Raw genomic sequence first — 16,958 nt, 5'->3', positions numbered from 1 at the left:
ACATTAATTGCACACACACACTAAATTGTTAGCAGTCCAAATAACCTCCATGTTAGCCTGGAGAGGCTCTACCTTGTGATGCATTGTCTTTCCCATCCCCCTGTCTTTGTGTCTGGGGAAAGTCACGTGGCTGTTGGGAAACAAATAATTTCACCGGCTATATTCAGAGCATGTCTAAGAAGAGCGCAGCAGCTTGTCTTGGGAGTCAAGAACTTGGTACAATGTCTTCTGCAATGGGATGGCCAACACAAATGGGCTGGCGCACCTATCCAATTAACACCCTGCCTGCCAATCCCTGTCAGGTCACATGCTGACTCCCATGGCATGCTCTACCTGTCTCTGCTGCTCTCAACACATGCCCGGCTCCAATATAGAATTAACGCCACTTTTCACCTGGTCAGGCTGACATGCCATAGATTAGACTGGTGCAGCATGGAGATATGCTAGGCGCTCCAAATGAGGGCGCCTGGGGTTAAGATTTCAAATGCAGTGGGGCTATTGTTTTGCCACTCCTTTAATATTAATTAAACTCTGAGGTGAAAATGTTCTTTACCAAACTAGCGCTTAATTCCTCCACAAGTGAACACCTGATAAGAGATTTTTATTTAATGAATGCCTAGATGTTACAACTTATCACACCAGTTAAGACCTTAATAAGACCAATAAGCAACTGGAGCTGAGTGTTTCTTTTATATTGTATAAGTTTGAGACATATGTATTTTTATATAATGCCGCAGCAGTGTTTTTTTTCCCTTCTGCCTAATCCCTAAACACAGAATAATGTAAATAATTACTATCCCTGTCAAAGATAATGTACTATTTTGTAATATCTTGACAGCACATGACAGCTAGTTTTCACACATTTTTATCTATAGATTTATTTGTGTTTACATAAATAATCCAGCTATGTAGAGTTCAGGAACATGAGTTTAACATAATTGAAGAAGTTAGTTATATTACTGTATCTTATTTCAAAAAGTTAACAGTTTAGTGACCTTATGTGGCAGCGTAGTTTCATATGTGCAGAAGCAGCTGTTGTATATTTTAGCTTACATACCATCTGTTATGTGTGCAGTATTTGCACCCAGAAGATAATGGAAATTGAACTTGGTTATTAGTTAATAAACACAGCTGTCAAACGGCAGTTCTGGGAGCAAAACAAGGCCACGTATGGTTACATGTGTTTTAGTACTCTCTCATGCTGAACTAAACCTTATTCGTGTTCTGATCGTCTGTCCATCAAAACAGAAACTCTGCTGTCTACGAATGATGAGTAGAACAGGCTTTTGTTTCATCACAGCCATGTTACTGTGATCTCAGTTGTTTTCTGTTATTTTCATCGAAAGGTTGTTTTTCCCTCTAATGACGTGCACAAACATGTTCTTGATGGGCAGAGTTCTCGGTCACACGTTCCTAAATATACGTCAGGAAGATTGAACAGAACCATAGAGGACTCCCACGTGTGGTTGTTGACCAGCTGATGACAGTTTTAGTCACTCTCTAGTACAGACTTTCAATCAGCGCTGCAAAAGCAGAACAAGTTAATAATAGTTATAATCACCGTGTGAGCTAGAAGTGTTAGGAAACATTTAACTTTTGCAGACATGGAGCAAGGCTGTCATCCCACCGGGGTCGTGTTTCTGGCCACGCAGGAAGTAAGTCCAATCTATGATCTCCTTGTTGCTCTGTTTTTGTCTCCACCAACTGCCGAGGAAAATATCTGGATCATGTTAGATGATTGTGTGCTGACAATGGCCACCTGCTGCAATGGAGTTCATGAGAGCTCTAAGAAAGGGTGCAGATTTCATCGGGGTTGACGGTGGTGAAGTTCAGCTGTGGACTTATCGACCCGGATGGAACTGCTGTCTCTATTTTGGTAGCAGTTTGTGTATTTGTTTGTGCCACTTATTTACTACGAGTTGAGAGAAGTCAAAAACAGGACAGTTTTAGCTCCAGTTCCTAGTTTACTTCATGCTGTTTACAAGGTTCCTTATTAAACGGTAGCTCAGGTCAATTTCTGTAAATAAATAATGTTAAAATACCCTCTGCTTCCAGCAGTGGACAGACTGTTAAACCAGACTCAACTTTATGTTTTTCAAAAGTTGGGGGCCATGTGTCCTCTCCATCCCCACTGGGATCTGTGCCCAAGGCCGTGGGACTCATCTCTAAATAGCGCTAATTGTCAATTAATACAAAATATAGTCTGTAAATAGAGAACCATGTACCAGACACAGATGATTTAGGTTGCCTCTGGTTGCCAAATGCTCATTTTTTGAGGTGCGCTGTCTACTTTTGGAGAGAAAGATCAACTGAATGTTTGTTCATCCAAATTATATTTCATTAATTCAACCTCTGCCAATATTTACCCTCACATGGGTGGGTGTTTGTTGCTTTCACAACTTAAAAGCGTTTTAATGGATTTATAACTAGAGCAGGAGTCATTTCCACCAATCGCAAGTGACTATGTCACCCCATGCTGTGTGGGCTGTTTGAGAGTGTTGCACAAAGTTTTCAATATACTGCGTTGATGTATCGTGGAACATACCTGTGTTGTTTGTTTAACACTTAACAGAAAGTTAAATAATAATAGAAAATAGGGCAAAACTCGCCCACTCACAAGTTTGTGTTAACAGATTAATAACATTAAATGCCGGTCATCCATAATTGATATCAACAGTAATAAAAATAATAATTTTGTAGTTTTAAGTATCAACAAAAACAGAACAAACAAAAACCGGCCTTTGAAAAAAAAAATCATAAAAATATATGTAAATCATCTAATTATACAAACAATAGACCCGTAGATTAAGATGATTCATACTATAATTAAACACAGATATAACCATTGTTTGTCTCTGTTTCAGTGTAGTAAATACTGACTGGCTGGCAGGTTAAAAAGGTTTCAGGAGTACTGAAGGTAAAATATTTGTCTCATTAACCCAGTCCAACACCTGCAGCTGGCGTAACGCAAAAAGGCTGGTAGAAGTTTGTGAGGTTTGTTCCTGAATTGCCCCTGAATTCCTTCCCCTGTTAGAGGATGTAGAAAGGTGTGCAATGAGTATGTTTCATCTTGGCAACTTACATATGGATGGATTTCCTTGAAAATGTGTACAGACATTAATGTTGTTGTTGTTTTTTTAGATACACAGACATTAATGTTACCCTGTGGATGAATCTTAATGACTTTAGTGATCCTCTGATCCAGGACCACCATCAAGTTACAAGCATTTTTTGTCCAATATGTTGCTTTATCAGCGGTTACCTGCGAAAGTAATGACAGTGCAAAAGTGATTTTAATGGTTTATTTCATATTAGCAGTTTACATAATTTGACATCATTAGGTCGTAGTCCTTTATGTATGCAAGAGCTGCTCTGGTTGATGTGGACAAAATCAAATGTTATTGACCAAATACCTCAATATCGACATTTTTGTCATTTTATTTTGCTAATTTAGTGGGATTCACAAGTGACAGGCGCTGCTCCGTGACACACTTGGCGTACAGTACACATCCACTGAGCTCGGAGGACGAGTGAGAGGAAAACGGCCTGTGGAACCAGACTGCTTTCACATCTAGCACGGCGAAGTAAGTAGCCTGTTTATTGGCCCAAACCAGAGTTAGTAAGTGTTGGAACACTGGAAAGACTGACCAAGATGGTTCAGTCAAATAGGTGTGAGAATATCTCCTTTCTGACATTTTGTGAGTTCATTTTGTTTATTTTCTTGTGGCTCACACACATCTCCCAACTTTCATCTTATTGCATTTAGTCACAGTTGTCTTCTTTTTTTGAGTGGCAGTGGCAGCTGGTATGCAATAAAACTCACATTCTGAGCCATTAATACTTAAATTCTGGCATCCAGCAACACAGCAAGATGACATTTTCCTTTGGTTATTCGGCCTGCTCCTCTGAGGTGATTTGCCTGTGCTTGAGTTCATGACCACAGTACAAACAGGTTGATTCTGCGAGTTTCGACAAACACTCTTGTCCATTTGTACAGGCGGGGAGCTGCTGAGGGATGATGTCTTTGCATTAGCTACTGGATAGTAAGAGTGAGTTCATGGATAGGAATCTTTGTCCACTCTTCAATTCTCCTCTGTTGGATTTATTCCCCCAGAGAAGTATTTCCACATGATCGGCCTTACTTGACTACAGAAGAGCATTATGCACAGGCTGGTAGTTAACAGTTTAAAGTCTAGTTATATACAAATTTTTGTAAAAGTTTATGAGAATATGAGATATAACATTTTATTACTGCTTCCCACATGAAATGGTATTTTTAATTTTAAAGTCAAGATGAATCAAATCCAGTCACAATCCAGAAGCGAGATCCTCTTCAAATGATATATCAGCTGAACTTAAATAAGTTTATGTCTTTTGCGCTGACACACACACACTACCCAAAACAGAAACTTCTGTTTATAAGTGTTCATCACGATTAATGTTGTATCAGTAAAGTATAGCAATGATCACAGATTGAATAAAATCACAAAAAAACAAGTTGTTGCTCTGAGCAAACAGTAAATAATATGTTTGAAAATATTATCTCAGTTGAAAAAGTATTGGGAAAAGAATTTGTGATCCTTATTTCCTTCCAAAAATACAAACCTTTCCACCTTCAACTAAAACATCTTTTGAAGAAGCTGTGATGGGAAATAAAAATGGTGCCTTTCTAAGAAACTGACATTAAAGACCATATTGTCTCATGTCTAACTTTTAGGACAGATGCCAAAAATGCACTTTGAGACTCCCTCTTGATGAAAAAAAGCTATATTTCTATCTGCAGTATAGGGTCAGAAGTTTCAAAACGAGTGTCCACTACAATTTGAACAAGTATCTCAGAGCGTTCTGTGATCGCCACATTAAAAGCCAGATGAATGAGTTTGCAGAGTTTGATTTTGCAGCAACAGGCAGCATTCAGCTGAATGGATAGAAGTAAACTGAATCAATACACCCTGCAGATGACTCGACTGCCAGATTCTACTGCCAGGACATTTTCTGTGGGGAAACTCACAACATGTTGGTTGCAAAGATCATTTTTACACAACCCACTCACCAGACAGACCGCTGATATTGGACAATATCTCAAAAACCCAGATTACGTTCTGTGACAACATTTTGGAGCGTTCCCTGCCAGCGTTTTTCCAAATGATTATTCCTACAATGTCTGCTCATTACAAATACAGTATGGTTAAGGTTTGGTTAGGTTTAGGAAACTAAAGTTACTTGGTTTAGGTTATGGAAAGATATTGATCATGGTAAGCAAACCATATGTTTAACAACAACACATAGTTATGGTCGTAATTTAAAATCTTTTTTTTCTCATAATCCTACATTTGTACCATGTTTTTTTTTTTTTTTATGCAGAATCATCATTTTTTCCATTGTTTCCCATATAAACCCCTTTTATGTTTTTTGTGGGTGGAGCTTAGGTGGAGGCAAAACAATTTCTTGAACATATTAGCTAAAACTAGCCAGCATATTTTGTTGGCTTGTTTCTTAGTAATCGCTGAGGAAAATACGAGCTCTGCTGAATATTTACAGTCAGTCACTCTCAAGGACTACAATGCATCAAACACTCAATGCATCTTTCTACAGTTGCAGATTGTTCGATTGGATGAATGAACCAAGATCAATCAAGGCGGTTTTGGTGAGTTTTATTTTGTTTTCTGAACAAAATCTGTTTTACAGAGGTAACAGGGCAGTTAAAGCTGGTCTTAAATCGATTACAGAGAGAAACTTAGATAGTTGATCACTTGTATTTTTCTGTTTAATAGGGAAAATTGGTGTGAGAATATTGCCTTTCTTGACCTTTTGTGGCTTCGTTTTGTTTATTTTGTTGTGGCTCTCACACACCTTCCAGCTTTCATTTCATTTTTTTGCAATAGAAATAATTTACTACTTTGATTCTGGCACACAACAGATGACACTTTTGCTTGGTTATGTGGTTTAGTACTCTGGGGTGATTTGTGTTTGGCTCCAGTTTTTCCTGCGCTTTGCCTCCAGCTAACACCATGACGTAATTGTGATATCGGCACTAAAAGTGTCTATACAGCATTATCTAGCATTATCTAGCACCAAGTCATAATAGAAGTTATGTCAGGCTACTTTTCATGTAGAGCAGGTTTAGACTGTACTCAACAGTTCCCACCATGAGCAAGCACTGGGCGACAGTGGCAAGGAAAAACTTCCTTTTAACAGGAATATATAAAAGAGCCTACAGATTTGAATGAGATAAGCCTCAAAATCTGTTCTCTCCTTCTTTAAAACCCCTCATGGTTTAAAAGACCAGTGTGTAAGATTTATGGATATCTGTTGGCAGAATATGAGAGAAATTGAGAATAATATTCATAAATATGTTTTCATAAGAGTATAATCATTTGAAAATAAGAATCATTGTGTTTTTCTTCTTCTATGGAGGATGCCATTTTCACCGCCATGTTTCTGCAGTAGCCCATGATGGACAAACCAAACACTGACTTATTCGGCCTGTTGTCTCTGTTGGTTTTCCTACACGCTACAAGGCGAGGGTGAGGTGATGTGTTTTAAATCTACAAGATCACCATTAGATGCTACTAAATCCTGCACACTGGTCATTTAAGCGGGAAAATAAATCCAACACCCAAACAAATCCAACAGCTGCTGCTTGTATATGATACACTGCTACTGTATATGAATATAATGTTGTAGAATTTACACATAAGCTACATAAGCTTTAAAGATGTCTTAAACCAACTAGTTTATGAAAATTATTTAAACTGTTCAAGGTATGAAGCCAGTACATGCAATGGTAAACAAATCAGGAATGAAATGACCACCAATAGTTTTGGTTAATCATTGAGCAGGACATTTGTATTTACAAGTAAATTTATGGTTTATTATTTATAGATTTGAAAACTTTCTATTTTCATTCATGTTATTTTAAAACCCTTTCCACTCACTGGAAAGCAGGTAAAGCAAGTAATCCCCACCTCAAACCCCATCCCCCCCCTAAAAAAAAAAAAAAAAAGCCTCAGGTGGTCCTCCGTGAAGATAAGAGTTTGATACATGACTCCCTGTATGCATGTGTAAAAATTCAATAATACTTTAACCATGGCTTTTCTCTCTGTCAACTTGAGCAAGGGAAATATCATTAGTGCCAAGTTTGCCAGAGATAAATTTTGCTATCTTGGGATGTTACAGACCATTAACATCAAGCAAAGGCGTATCACTTTCCAGGCCTGCGTTTTGTATGTGAAAGGCTACACTCACCTCAGTGGATCCCAGTGGATATTAAGCTAACAGTTCTGGATTCCAGTGGGCATCTTAGCAAAGAGATCCTCTTTATTACACTGTAAGTCAATGGCACAAATATGATCTGGGTGATGGGAAGCTTTTTAGAGCAGCTTTGTGTAGGAAGGGGTGCAGCTTGTCTTACACTGCATGTCATTTGCAGATTCTTTACATTGCATTGTGCACGCTGACAGGTTTGTGATTTGTTTGCACTTCATGGGTGTCTAATTGATTAAGATTAAAGGAGGACGGTTTGTCTGGCTGTGGAAGAAAATTCCTGGCTGATTTGTATTTGCTATGCCCCTCCTTTTTTAAGTGCGAGTAGACCCTCTAACTACACACCTAACATGAGCCAACACAGGCCACATGCTGGTCTGCATGCTGGTTCACATGCACCGCATGACACAGCAGCTGAATAAAGCCATCACTTACCCACTAAACAACTGCGCTTGTGGCGCTGATGTCTGTTCCAGGAAGCTTTAACTTTTCCATGTAAACTCAGAATTCAATTAAATAGAAAAAATATCATCTGTATGTATGGAATGTTTAATATAATAATCTTCTTGAACATAATCCCTGTATTTAGATGGTATTTCATCTCTTTGTATAACTGAAGCAGAAATTAAATAATCTGTAGGTGGTGCATAAGAATGAAATGAAATACCTGTTTTTTATCATTAAAAAGTAAAAATAATTGTATTTCTTGACAATATTCACATTTTCAGTTAGCACTCTGATGTAATTATACTTGAATGGACAAAATCCCTGCAACTGTTACTTGTTTTAATTAAACCATAAATTTGAAAGGTAGAAATGAAGTGGGTTGAATAACAAAGGGAAATATTATGTCAAAGTCAGAGAAGTGGTTTTATTTTCTGCTGCAAGCTAACGCTAAAACTACAAAGTACAAGAACTGAATCCTGTCCTACTTCACTTGCTTTGATAGTGGACCACCATGTTATAAATAATGTATTAAAGGATTTACAATGCGGAGAAAAGAGAGCTGCTTTCAGAAGAATGAAAGTTCCTTTACTAGTGCATGAAAAAAACATGTTAACTCTTTGCAGCCCAAGCCCAATCTGAGTTATAAAAGACTTCATATATTTTCTTTTGTATTGTCCAGGTTAAGAGAGTGTTTGGTTTCCTTTTTACAGTTTGTGGTAGCTTATTTTTTCTGCCAAAAGGTGTTTGAGGCCTACTGGGACCACTTAAAAGTTTATGCAGAGCACTAGCCAAGTTGGACAAAAAAGCCTTGAAGTATACACACACTGGCCCCTTTCTCAGAACCTCTCAGCTCTGGCTAGGGGGAGTGTTGTTGGTTTATGAGAGGGAAAATAGCCCCAGCCTTCTGCAAAAGTGAAATGGGATTAAGGCCTTTGTTCAGCCCACAATGGCGAGGGGAATTAGCAATAGTTGTAGGCACTTAGAAGAGCTCTCACACAGAAGCTTATCCCAGATTTTGCACAATAATCATTTGAATATCAACAGTGTTTTGCAACTACAGCGCTAATGTATAAACCTCTCTCTTTTAGATATCGAAATCCCCAGAAGGATTTTTTACCAATGGCCACATCACAAATATTCACGCTCTTTATAAAGAATCATAATTTTGAGTATCAGTGCGCTTCATGTAGCAGAAAAGCACATTTTAAAAGTTGTGCAGATAAGTTGAAGTTTGGGACAGAAGTTTTTTAACATTTGTATCACTTGTCATGTAATCTAAAAGCAAATATAGAAATACTTGTTTTTACTTGAAATGTTTAATCATTTGTGATTTAATGAAAATGTAATGTCGTGTCAAAAAGGTCTAATGCAGCACCATTTTTTTTTCAATATTTCACTGTATATTTCCAGCATTACTGCACTTCTTTTGCAACATTTATTACAAAATTCAGCATAAGGAACACTAGTATGTAAACTCTATTTGTTGAGCTTATTGCACCATAGAAAATTAACATCTGAAGAATTAGATTAAACATCTAAAGCTGAGTTGCTCCAACAAGGATTAATTTTTTCTCCTGATGAAATCATGGCTTAACTTTAAATTATTCTGTGCCAAATGTTAAAACTTTTTTTAAGATTTAGAAAGATTAAATTTTAAACCTCTCTTTAACCTCAATTTTAAGTGAGTAGGTTAACTAGGCTAACCAACTTTTTAGTTAGCTAGCAAACTGTAAAATTTTGTTGACTTTTTTAAACTAGTAAACAATGTAATGATTTTTCTTTTTTAGCTAGATAGCCAACAATGTAACTTTTTAAAACTTTGTAGCTAACTAGCAAACAATTTAACTTATATTGTTTTTAGCTAACTAGTAAACAATTGCCTTTTTAAAAACTTTTTAGCTAGCTATCAAACGATGTAACGTTTACAGAGCAGGATAAATTTAAAAGTTTCCATTCTCTGTCAGCACTCAAATTTATTTACTTATTTATTTGAATATAAGCAAATATCTCCACATACATAAAACTTTTTTACATACTTTTAAACATTTTTTTGTGCAATAAAGCTCTGCTTGATTTGAATCTGGATTTACTCATTTTGAACCTAGTTTTGCTAAACACTCATTCAGAACTAATCTTAGGTTAAATTAATCTTGGTTGGTGCAGCCCAGTGTAAGTCATCAAGATTTAAAAGGAGCTAGTGTGAGTTTTAAGACAAACCATTTTTATGTGCATTCACACAACTTTTCCTAAGTATGAACTTGTTATAAAATAGTGTTCTTGGTCATATTAGTATAGAAACACGGGAGCCCACTCTCTGTCTGACTGCAGCATTGGACTTATGTGGGATCAGGCGGATCCACTGACGAGCATAACTCTCACAGAGCAGGAATAATTCAGAGCTTCTGCCTCAGTTGAGTCTCACAAGACTGGCCTCAAGAAGTGTGATGGCCTCAGCATTTTTGCCCACACAGTGAAAACGTATTGTCCAAATCACAAAACATTGAGTGAGATCAGCAGACTTGTCAAGAGGCCCTGGCTTGAATATGAATGATGAGAGAAGAGCAGGGTGGTCCTAGCGCTGTTTTGGTGTTAGGCAGGTGAAAATAAGCTCAACTGTCCCCGCCAGCTGCCCATCGCTAAATCAGAAATAGGAGAGCAGAGAGTTTACCGAATTTAAAAAAAGGGGGGGAAATAGCTGTTTAGCACTTTCATGTAAATTAACACCAGTAACACACACAAATCATCTACAGACAATGGTGTAATTGTCAAAATATATTGAAATTTCTGCCATGATTACAATGTTTTAAGCCCCAACATGTAATCATAGCACTGTCTTCCTGAAATTTGATACTTCAGGTAAACTGCAAGTACTCATACAGCAATGAAAAGGCTGGAGGTGGTTTTCCAAAGTGAAGCCACGCATGCATTTTCTGTCAAAACGAAGAAATTAAGACATAACACCTCCCCTTCTTTCCTGTCCCTTAACACATGCACGCACGCTAGTTCAATTCACTCAAGTGTCTGCATAGTTTCTGCATTCAACTGGATACAATGATGCACAAGATGAATAAAGTTATCTCTGTGGCTGAATGGGATGTTGCTGGTGGGAGGGAACAGGGAGGGTCCCTATACGCCCAAGCTGAAAAGAGCTCGGCTTTGAGGGCCAGTGCTGCAAGGGTCAGGGCCCAGCTGCTTTTAGGGGTGAAAGGGACACCAGCGGGCTGGACTGACTCAAGAAACCTAACAAAACCAATCGTGTCAAATAAAGACATCCCAGATTGGACGTTGACAGATCCCTTCCCGAAGTTGCTGAACACACTTCACACATTCAAACTTTGCTCTGGTTTGTATCATGTGTCACAGTCAGAGTCCCATTTCACTTGTTAAGAGTCTAAAATATAAATCTTTATTTGTTTTTTTCTGTTTTATTTTGTTTTTTGGGTCTGAAATCAACATTTCTACACAGGTAGGATACATTTTTTAATCATTTCATGGTGCCAGAATTTTATGTTAAACTTAAAAATCATATTTATTGTCATAATAAGGAAACTTCAAAACCAACTTATAGTCAAGGTCACGTTTGTTTTTAACTTGTTTAGTTAGTCTTAGTCACTTTCACTCACTTTAAGATTTATTTGGCCTTGCTCAACATGAGCATTATTATCACATAGATAGGATGGTTCCTCATATATTGGACATTGTAGGCCTGAAAATCAACAGTGTTGATCTGTCGACCATTTTTTCAATTAATCAATTAGTTGTTTGATCCGTAAATTGTCAGAAAATGGTTTAAAATCGCTGATCGCTGTTTCCTGATGCCCAAAATGTTGTTTTATCTACAACCCAAAGATATTCAGCTTACTGTCACAGAGGACTGAAGAAACCAGAAAATATTTGCATTTCCGAAAAAAAAACAAATTAAAAAATGAGTCAAAATGATTAATTGATTATCAAATAGTTGGCGATTCATTTAAAAGTCGATTAATAATCGATTTATCATTGCAGGTCTAGTGTGATGTGTTAAATTTTGTTGGTAAAGCCACTATGCACTGCTCTGAAGTGGTTTGTGTTATTTACTTTGGAATAGCTGTATTTGTGGAGCATCTTTTTGACAGTCATTTGAAAATATAGATATGTGTCTATATATATATATATATATATATGTGTGTGTGTGTGTATATGTTCAGATTTCAAAGGGTGCAGAAATTGGCTAAGCTTGAATTTGTGGGGGGTAAGTAGGATAATAATCAGGCCATATTATAAGGAATTGCTGGTTCATTTTCCCTGTCAGCAGTAGCAGAGCTTTGCCCAAAGATGTGCCGACCTGTGCAGATGGGGTTCAAAGCCAATTTCCATGTTAAAAACTCCACACGGCTCAGAAATCCCTCTGACTGACTCTTGTTGATCAGAGTGTGTGACAAGCCTGTCTTTTCAAACAGCTCTGCTCGTGTAAGTAGATGGAAGTGTACAAACGTACAACAAACAGTGTGGCCAGGTTTGAGTGTAGTAATAGTGTTGTTTTCATGCATGCCCAGAGGCAATGACATAAAGACAAAAGATGGCTCTGGAGAGTGCTGTCAAAATGGAAAATATGGCCCATTATAGTATGTGTCATACAGTAATTACACAAACTGTAAAAAGTAGTCATTTTCTTTTCTTTTTTCTTCTTTTTTTTTTTAGTTTTACTTTCCCTTTCATCAAATGTGTGTCAAGTGTCGTTACAAAGCTTTAATTCTTGCCAGAAAATCAGTTCAACCATTCATCATCAACTCACATTTAAATTCATTTTCCTTCAGGCTGCTTTTTTTTTTTTTTTCTGCCTCCTATGTGCCGAGTTTACTCAGAGACAGAAAATCTGTGAGAAGAATAAAGAGATCACTGGGATGGCTGGAATTTGTTTGATGAGTTATGAGATGAACCAATTTTTAAAAAAAAGGAGAAAAATACATCTGCCAAGTATCATCCTCGGTATCCTGAGGACCGCGGATTTACGTCACTCTTTATCTGCCTGTCGGCTGGTGCCTGAATGCTGCTGTCGTGTGTTTGCACACATGCACAGACGCATACTTGTAGCGTGCAACATGCAGCAGGGAGGGACAGTTTTACTTGTAAGTTCTGCACATAATTAACATGTCTCAGAGTTGGGCTTTTTTTATTTTTTTGGTAAAGCCATCTATCTTAATTGCAATCACATATACTTCAAGAAGAGAGGCAACTGGAGAACAGTCTCATTTTTTAGACTTTGTTCTTGGTTCAGCGTTATCACACAACTCTGTGTAATGGTGTCTGTGCTATAAGCTGCTATGCTGCTCCGCACTGTGCTGGATATATTATATCCATTGAAATGCCTGCTGGCTGCAGAGTATTAAGCATGGTGAAAACACAATCTTGGTGGGCTCTGTGCGACTAACAATAGATAGAGGCATGATGACTTATTAAACACAGCCAACCGGCAGCATGGCTTTTCTCATTACCTTTTTCAATTCCCAGCCTATAAAGCCTATGGGTCTGGTGACAAAACTCTTGCCATGTAATTCTCTCTCAGGCTGCTTTCATCAGCCGATTTCGTGGAGAAATATGAAGCAGATTTTATCGTACTCTATAAATTCACAAAAGGCCCTCAAGTTGCCCCCATGGAAGACATACCTCATCTCAGTGATGTGCCACCACTATTGCTGATCCCGAGCATTTGATAACAGTACCTCTCCTTTTTAATGATTTGACAGGCGTCAGACATGAGCCCTATAGACACAGCATTTTTAATACACCTTTCTTTGCTTGTTTACACCAACCTACTCAGATGAAAGAACGTATCTCTCATCTCCTTCTCCCTCTTGATAAGTGATATATATTAAAACCTACAGCAGCTTTCCGATTAGATCAATTGTGCACCACTGTTGCACACAAAAAGGTTTTCAGTCGTCAAAATAGTGAATGGTTTAAATTCTATGGCTTCTTGTGCATTTATTTTTATAGAGATTTTTTTTTAAAAATTGATCCCCATCCACAAACGTGGGCTGTATCTACAATATGTTAATTAATTTTAATTTTCATCTTGGCCATCATGGGTGATTCATTTCATCAGCTGTCCTATAAATCTCACCCAAAACTCTTTGTTCCTGCGGAAATGGTTCCATTAATACACAAAACAAGTAAATAATAGCAACCCACAGCCATCAAGTCCAGTTGTAAATAACAAAACGACATATTAGACAAACTACAAATTAGTTTTGGGGGAACCAGAAGAAAATAAGCACTAATAAGACAGTTACTGTCATATATTGTTAGATTTTATGTGTTTGAATTTGCTTCTGTTTTTAACCAGTTGTATTCACTCCCCTCTTATCTAATTCTCTCATGTGGTTTCTGGCACATTTGCAGTATCCTGGCATACAGCAGGGATTGTTTCCTTTGAAATGTTTTGACTATGGTGTCATTTTTAAAAACTTTCATCATGCATGGGTACCTAATCAATTGAAATTCAGCTGCCTTAGCCCCAAGCCTGGGTGTAACTTAGACCAGCTTTCATCAGCCTCAGCCTTTTAAAAATAGAAATCCTGCTATGATGAAATTTTCAGTTTGAAATGGATATTCAGCCACTCCACTGAGCTGTAACTGTATTTATTTAAAGAGAAAGCCAATCAGGCAGATTATTGTAAACAAAACTTTAGCTTTATACATAGTTTTATATGCATAATTTACACAATTAGTACTATGGTGACTTAATTGTAATGATGGCTAAAATTAGTGGTTATTAATATAATATAAAGCTTCATGTGTCAATCGTAGCAGTTGTCTGGTTTTGATCAGTGCATCTTGCAGTAACACCCACCCCCCCCCCAGTCCTAATTAGATTTCCTACATTATAATGTTTGATAATGCCTCAAGGTTTGGTCCCTACTATCAAAACATTTCTGCAAATACCCCCCCACCCCGCGTTAACTCTTTGTGGGCCCACGTTACATAATTATTTCATATTTGCTATCTTCACCTCCATAGGGAAAATATTATCTGCAATAATCATTGTCATCATCATGATTCTCTTCTTGGTCTGTTGGCTCCAAATAAGTAATTTAGTTGTAAAGCAGCTTCATTTATTTTGCCTATTCATTTTTCTCCCTATCATATATCTAAATACAAATCTTCATTTTATAACTGACAGCTTATTACCTCTGAGCACATGCTGATAAATTTAATTCCAATGAGTTAGCTTCCATTTTCGGATCCCATTATCCACTAATGTGGCAGCAGCGTGTGGGAGGAGAAAACTTACAGGACAAGAAGTCAGAAAATAAAATATATGTCTCTTTACATATAGATGTAAATCTTTATTATTATTATTATTATTATTATTATTATTATTATTATTATTATTATTATTATTATTATTATATGTATTTGTTATTTATTTCTTAAGATAATTAACAGGATCTTTTCTGGATATATTTTATACAATAAAGTTAATTAATTTCTATACAGAGGTGAGAAAAAAATTTGATTTTAATTTAAGAATATTAATTTTAAAAGTGTACACATTTTTAAACATGAAAAAAATCTGTTAGTTTAAAAGGTTCTTGCTGTTTTTTTCTTTTTTTTTCTTTTTTAGGGAGATAGAAGTTTTTCGTTCCACCAAGCAGTTCAGTTCTTCAAATCCTCCCAAACTGCAGCAGATCTGTGAGCGTGTGAAAAGTGTGAAGTGAGACTTTCAGTGAGCAGAGTGTTGTCTGGTTTGCATTTCAGTTCTTTCAGAAACATGGGTCCCTTTATAAAACATATACCTCGTAAGAGAGCAGCATTATGCCACAGTTGGGGCTATTTTGGCGAAGTAAGGAAGTAAGTAAACAATTATTATTAGCTTTGATGTTGGCCTGAATAGCACTCAATTAACAATGTGGCTAATGAGCCCATTAAGGATGAAAGTGTTCTCAACAGGTATGAGAGGATACTGCTGTTTTTGGAGTCTCAGTTCTCAGCATTGAATGCAGCATGAATAACGGTGCTCTTTCTCAATCGCTTCAAAGGCCAAACCTCTACAGCTCAGAGAGCAGAGTTAAATAAAGGTTTGCTTCCAATTGAAAAAAATAGATAGATAAATATTTGAAGTATTTTAAAAAAAATCAGAACAACAACAAATGTTTTGGAATAGTAGCAGAAGAGTAAGTTAAGTCATGCTAATATTGTGACTAAATAAATTCTCCACACATCTCTCCTGATTTTTCTGCAGCATTAAAAATTAAATCTTCTTCAAAATGCCTCATGAAACACAAGAAAAGCCCAAAATCAATTTGTGTATTTTTTAAAATTTCAACAAATCTTGCTTTAATTACATTTTAGTTAAAGTAAATACAAGCTTGCCTCAGTCTAATAGTAATTACTCGGCAGTACAAATAGGGCTTGTCTGTCGCAAAGAAAGAAAAGTGAAAGAAAGAGAGACTGTGAGGCTTTCTGCAGCCCCAGCGTTTCCTCTGAAGGACTTCCCACTGAAACACACTGAAAGCCTCACGCGTGGATTATTTCCACATTATTTGCTGCTGGATTCCTAAACTTCTTGTTAACTAGCAACAACAAATCTTTTATACTGATTGTCTTGTTTGACTGTTTATTTTAGACCCAGGGAACTTCATATTTTTTTTTCAATCTTATTTTAAAAAACAGAAAATAAAATAAAAAAGAATGAAAAAATAGATAAAAGTTATCGTTTCCTTTCTTCAACAGTAAAAAATGTGACCTTGCAAAAATTATCATCCATGTTGTGGCGACATTGCGAGATGTTATTTAATGTGAGTGTGATGAGGGCAGAAATTTTAGTGTGACTTTTTATTCTCTGCTGTCGAGCAATAAACAAACTCCTTCAGCTAAATATTAAAATCCGCTCATATTTATATGCAGGTTGAAAGCAAAATAATTTCTAAAAGGAAAAAAAAAAAAACAAATACTGCAGAAAAAGGGCAAAAATGGTATTTAAAACCAGTCACTGTGCAACAAAAAATGACAATAAGTAAAGAAAAATGATATAACAGTGTGTTGAATGAATTTATCTATTTGTAAAACCTGCTTGTCTGCAGAAGTTTCCGAATGTTATCAGTAGTTTCAGCTCAAGAATAGCTTGAGGTGTTTTGAGTGTAAATCCGTCTAAAGCTGCCAGCACTGACATACACAGCATATGCTAAATACAGATAAGAGTATTTTTAATAGATCTGCAAAAAGTCTCCCCACATAGCTCAATGGATGTGCTTTGAATGTAG

The 16,958-nt window shown here is 36.8% G+C and overlaps 1 long non-coding RNA gene across 1 annotated transcript in view; it reads left to right on the top strand.

Moving 5' to 3' along the window:
- Positions 1-16,958, top strand: part of LOC146316748 (uncharacterized) — a 124,059-nt gene that overhangs the window by 99,968 nt on the left and 7,133 nt on the right. The window contains exons 5-6 of the long non-coding RNA XR_014771754.1: positions 3,455-3,584; positions 5,602-5,647. This is a non-coding gene — a long non-coding RNA (uncharacterized LOC146316748). The remainder of the gene's footprint in view (positions 1-3,454; positions 3,585-5,601; positions 5,648-16,958) is intronic.

Source organism: Lutjanus erythropterus, chromosome 13 (assembly GCF_056507025.1).
Source record: "Lutjanus erythropterus isolate fLutEry1 chromosome 13, fLutEry1.hap2, whole genome shotgun sequence".
Lineage (NCBI taxonomy): Eukaryota > Metazoa > Chordata > Actinopteri > Lutjaniformes > Lutjanidae > Lutjanus > Lutjanus erythropterus.
The sequence above is the reverse complement of the archived record's forward strand: the minus strand, read 5'-3'. Positions and strand labels throughout refer to the sequence as shown.